General features: G+C 45.5%; 1 long non-coding RNA gene across 1 annotated transcript; it reads left to right on the top strand.

Moving 5' to 3' along the window:
- Positions 1–672: 672 nt before the first annotated feature.
- Positions 673–2,740, top strand: LOC118684424 (uncharacterized). The gene is made up of 2 exons (XR_004979835.2): positions 673–2,210; positions 2,331–2,740. It is a non-coding gene; the product is annotated as an uncharacterized LOC118684424 (long non-coding RNA).
- The last annotated feature ends 3,293 nt before the right edge of the window (positions 2,741–6,033 follow it).

The raw sequence follows: 6,033 nt of genomic DNA on the forward strand, positions 1-6,033 counted from the left end.
CTGAAGACTTGCCAGGAGCAGCAGTAGTTCAATATCTGGTTTGAAATGAAGAATGTAAAAGAGACCATAACTGAGGAATGAGGCACTGAATCCTGCAGCAGAGGGAAGGTAAGGAGAATGCTAATAATTTGAGAGATTTACAGCATCCATGTACTTTCTGAGGCAAAGGGGTGAGGATGGGACACAGAACCAGAAGGGTAAGGACAACAGACATGGAAAGCTTCAAATCAACAGTGCTGTTTTGTTATTTGGGGAATAAATATTTGGCTTTCTGAGCCACAGGTCTAATTCATCTACCACACGAGCAAACTACACCTCTGTAAAAAGAGTGACCCTAACATGTCCCCTATTTTGCCTCCTTCCTGCACATGCTGAACACTGACTGTCCCACTACCTCAGCTGCCTGTGGGTGAGCTCAGCCCAATGCTCTGTCTCTCCTGGGGCTGAGGCTGTGGCTCCAAATGGCAGCAAATCTGAGGCAGCAGCCAGCTCCCACGACAAGGGATGTCCCCACACGTCGCTTGTTGTCACCTCCTCCTCACCACCAGTCGTGGTCCTTATCTGCCCTCTGAGTGAACTGGTGCAGGGGGAGGGACAGGACAGGCCAACCCTCTCCAGAGGGGCATTTCTCAGTGTGGTGTTGTCTTAGTCGACAGAGCCATTAAACAGCAGCAAGCACAAGCCATTGCTAAAAGCTCTCTGAGTGTCTTTTCACATGTGGGCTAGAAAAGTGGGAGGCTGTGGTACTGCTGCAGCAACCAAGAGACCCGAAATAAGCAGGATAGTGAGCACCATTCTGAAAACACATTTTCTTATTCCCTGGAGCAAATACATTCGGTGCCTCATACTGAAAAAGATATAAACTAAACAAACCAAAACAGCAGGTTAGAACCTGGAAAACAAAACAAGCTAAACATAAATAAATCATGGACATCTTGCAATATAGTAAAATACTTAGGCATTGTCATCTGTTGCTTATTACAGTTTCATTTACATTGGAATTTTCTTTGTTTTCCTGCAACAGTTGTGTTACTGTATTATTTTAAAACTAGTCAGTAATGTGAGTAGAGGAGTCTATCTTTGCATTATTCTGGCCAATATTATATTATACTGTGTAAGAAATGAGAGTTAAATCAATTTTAATGCACCATTTTAGTAAGATTACAACCACAGTTCTCGATTGCAATTATCGAGATAATTACAATTTCATTGGTACTGCTTAATATTAAGAACACAAAATTTACCTTTGATGAACAGATCATTATGTAAGATGAACCCAAGTTATTTTTCTTTCAAATTGTATCTTGGCTTGTTTTATTTCTTAACTTTGACTATTTAATAAAGGCATAAAGTGTTTTACAAGTAGGGTATACAGAAACAGGCTGACTGGTTCAACATCAAATTCCTGTACAGTGATTTGAGAAGAAAAACATTCATTTTGAAGCAACTCTGGAGGCTGAGTACAGAGATTATTAAATGTAAGTTTTATATATGCAGAAAAATTGCTTTTGCATGAATTTACTTTTAAAATGTTAATATATGCATAAGAAAATTGTGTTTCTTAATCTCTGAAGAAACACTTATCACTAGGAACCACTTAATTCTTTTCCTGTGCTTGATTTATTAGCTTATGAAATTATGGTAATAGTTTGCATGTTAATGGTTTTGGGGCTCAAATGACCTGATTTTAATAATGAAGTAATTTATGCAGTAAATGTAATCAGCATCTATGAATCTCACTTAAAAGAACATGCCAGTGATTACCTATGCTAAAAACAAATGACTGTCAGCATGGTACACGCTGTATGTTATGACAGGTAACTGGGATGTGTTCAGCTCAGCACACCCTTTAGGCTGGCTGGGTCCTACTCTGGTGAGCACCACTGAAGCTGGCAACTGCAGCTCTAAGAACTGTTTACAGACCTTCCATCACAGACTGACTTTGGCTCTTGGTCATCTTCTAAGGAAAAGGACAAGGACAGGAGATGGGCATGGCCAGAACTGAAGCTGGAACCAGTAAGAATTCCTGCATGAATAGAAGAATCCTGTGGCACAGAGACCTGACACCCGGACAAAGTGAATTGCAGGAAGAGAGGAAAATGTTTGTTTGGGAAGAAGGTGTAAGTCCTAAGAATTACAAGAAAAAGGAGATTTTTATTAAGGATTTGACCTGCATGGCATATAAAAGATGCAACCTCCTGCAACATTTGGTAAGCCTATGTGAAACAGATCCATCACAAGGATTCTTTCCTAAAACATCTGTATTTACCGACCTGCTCACTGTCAGGATGCATATGAACCATGCCTCTGTTCCCTTGTGTCGTTTACAGTGCTGTTCCCCAACATGAGAAGAAACACTAGACTGGGCTTTGAAAAGCAAACAGCAATGCCTTCTTTGCAGTAAGGCAAGCTTGTGTTTTGATAACCTGCTGAACACTGAGATTCATTTTGGTATAAAAGATTCAAAAATATATTACTAGCTGCCAAATATGATCTAACTGTTCAAACACACAGACAGAAGCTGAAGGAGGTCAGATTGGACATTAGCCAAAATGTAAAAGTCAATGGAAGAAACCCCATTAATTCAGCAGAGTTGGATCTTTTGTTCACCAAAGAAATCCCTAAAGGCCAGAAGTCCTCACCACTTCCAAGGACCAAAACTGTAAAACTACTTTTTGTAATTAATAAATGCTTTGCATGCAGCACCTCAAGCACAATAAAAAACTGTCTTCAAACACCATTTCCAGAGCTGCTCATTTTTCAAAGCAAAAAGGTGTTCTGTTCTGGAGTATGGCTAATGCTCTCTATTCCAGAATTCACACTGGTAGCTTTAAGAATTTTGTGTCATATCCTAAAGGGAAAACAAGCAGAAGCAGAAGGATAAGATAGTTTAGCATTTTTAAAGTTTTATTATCTCAGTCACAGGGTCCATGGAAGCCCAAGGAAGGTATGGATCACGCAACAGAAGCCCTTCAAACCCTACCCCTCCCCACTGTGTATCCAGGTGCTGAGCAGAACCTCACTGAGGGAATGAAGGCAAGCAAAGCCAAGGCTGCTGCCTGCACGCAGCTCAGAGGATGGCCAAGCTGACCCTCCACATTAGCCCTGGATAGGAACTGGACAGGGCAAAACGCAACCTGGTAAAAAAGCGTCCCTGCAGAGGAAGACAGGGCTTATCCTTCAAGCGGCCACGTCCCCAGCTCCCGAGGAGCCCGGGCTCAGCTGAGCCCCGCCGGTGCAGTCAGACAAGCCCGATCAAAGGCGGTGTGTTTGCTTTAGACGCGGATGCCATGCCCGCTGTTGCCATGGCGCCGTGACAGCTTAATGAGCTGTCGCCTGTCACCCGAGCCGCTGTCACCGGGCTCCCGCGGCTGCCCTGCCCCCCGCTCCCCGCGGAAAGCAGCTCGGGCAGCCTCTGGGAGAGGCTCATCCATGGGCCCGGGCTGCTCCGAGCTGCCTGCCCCGGCCCTCTCGCAGGCCCAGACATCCTTGTCTCGCCAAACAGGATTTCTGGAGGTGAAATTTCCCCTCCTCCTTCCCTGTGTTGTGCCTGGAGGACATTCCCCTGACAAGAGGGACCTGCTGTCGGCGGCAGAGGCAGGGTCAGGAAGGCGGAAAATAAAAGGAGACATTTCAAAGTTCAGACAGTTTTCTTGGCAGACTATGACAGCTCAAAGGGGTAAGGATCTGTCTGATGTTTACTTGGAAATCCAACAAGAATAGCTCGCCGCTGACAATCCGGGCTCAAACCCGAGCCCAAGCCGCAGAGCCCAGCACCGGTTCAGGCTTCCCATGGGACACACACACAGACACCCGTACAGCCAGCACCTGCCTTTCGAAAACAAACAGGAAAATCCCGGCCTGCTCTATCTTCCCTGCCTGTGGGAATCTCAGCCTCCCTGGCTGGGGCAGGACGGGGGGCCCTGTGGTTTCCCCGGCTGGGAGAGGAAAGGGAATGCTACCCGTGAGTGCCCTTTGCTCCCAGACAAAGGCGGGGTGCTGGGAAGGCGGCAGCATCCCCTGCCTGCCATTCTGGCTGGGAGCTTCCCCCGAGGGAAGGGCAATGGAGGCTCACATTTGTTGGCGGAAGAGTGTGAAATCCGCAGGGAAGAGCCGGGGGAGCTGTAGTGCATCCTCATCTGCTGCGCCTTGTGTAACCATGGCTGCTGAGCTGCAGCACGGAAGGCTGGGAGGTTTCATACTGGCATGTGAGCTCCTAGCACTGAAGCAGAGTGTTGACAAATGGACTAATTTGCTCTGGTAGAACACTGCATCCCCAGAAATTAGCTTGGTAGAAATCAGTTTTGTATTTGCTTATCTGTGTTAAAGCAGAACAGAAACATACCACAAAATGTTAGGTGATTTGAAGCTATCAGTTTGTTCATTAGCTGGCTTAACTAACAGCACGCTGTTAACACAACCATCTTTGTTTCATGCTAGTCTTGTTTCTTACATCGTGTCTTGATTTAATATCTGTCTTTAAATACTTCTGGGCAAGAACTTGTTTCCCTTTATACTCGTTCTAGCCTTAATAAATAAGCCTATGTTCCAACAATGCCTGTAGTTTCTAAAATGTAATCAGCAATAATATTTATTGCTTTTTTGTGTGCCCATCCAGAAAAAGAAAGTTGCTGCCAGAATAATGCTCAGAACAATAACAGGATGCAAATGTGCACCCTATTCTTCCAGCTTGCATGCTTCACTCAAGAATCATGTCAGTTCATGGGGAAGTCAGTGGTAAACCTGACCAAATGAGGACTTCTGATTTATGTTCCAGGCATCTTTTTGCTGGGTTTGTCATAACTAATGCCCTTTTGCTTGTCTCTCTTCACGTGCTAGAAATGTTTGTAGGCCACAATTGGAAATCTACAGAATTGGCCAAAAAAGTTGCTCTGATTTCAAAAGTAGGTGTGAAGAAAAACATATTGCAAGCTGAGAGGAGAATAAAAATATAGGATTTAATATCTTAATGATTTTTATAACAAAAATGAAAAAAAAGCCCATCTTGTAGTAACTGAATACCCTGATAATGCCTAGAAATGGTTAACCATAGGGATACAAGGTTTTGCACATCTCTGCCTCTTCCATTCCCCACTCCCACTCTTGAATCTAACATCTCCTGCCTCCTTCAGTGCTGTTTCATGGCTCTGTGACTCCTCTCCTCTGCCTGTGACCTGCCTCTCAGAGCATCTTTGTCGCTCCCCCCTCCCCACAGAGCAGCCCCAGGCCAGGGTGACCTCTCCCTTGGGATCCTTTGTCTCATGGTCTCAGACAGCGCGGAGTGACAGGGAGCAGGAGTGACAGCGAGCAGGATCCCCACCCCAGCGCCTCCCTAATCAAGCAGTGCTCACGCAGCTCACACGCCTGCCTGCAGGCTTCTCTCTTTAATGTGACATTGATCATCATGACACAAAATGGTCACAGATATCGCTTCCTAAAATTCAGGAATGTGACAGCTAGAGACAGAATCGCTAGTCTATGGCCTGGAGACTATACGGATTATTCAGGTCAGGATAAATCAGGATGGATATTTGCCCTACTTCCATATTCTAGCTATTAATAACCAAAAGCACGCCAGATTGTGGCTTGTTCTGTGTGACTGCACAAGGGAGCAGCGCTCCCTCCCCCACGCTTCCACATACACATGCACAGACGAATATTTTTGGCTAACATTCGAAAGCCATTCCCAAACCCAGCCCCTGAGCTCAGAGTAAAGCCCCAAGCACATGGAGGCCCTCCTTCACCAGGCAAGAAGGGAAAGCCAAAGCAGGCTGAAAAAAGATACGGGAGACCTCTCCTGGTCTACTGCCCCAGAAACCCTGAGGAATGCAAGCTGCTGCTCTCCCCTGTTTTCTTCAAGGCACAGCACAATTCAGTCAGTCAGGGCTCACCCCTTTTCCCAAGTAACACTGCCTCAAAGTGAATATCCTCTTGGGAGGATAGAGAAGCTACCTAGGGAACCCCAGCCACACTGCTCCTGGCAAGATTTCTCTCCATCACACCTATGCAAGATTTCAGTAGGAAGAAGCAGCA

The sequence above is a fragment of the Molothrus ater genome, chromosome 1, assembly GCF_012460135.2.
Source record: "Molothrus ater isolate BHLD 08-10-18 breed brown headed cowbird chromosome 1, BPBGC_Mater_1.1, whole genome shotgun sequence".
Lineage (NCBI taxonomy): Eukaryota > Metazoa > Chordata > Aves > Passeriformes > Icteridae > Molothrus > Molothrus ater.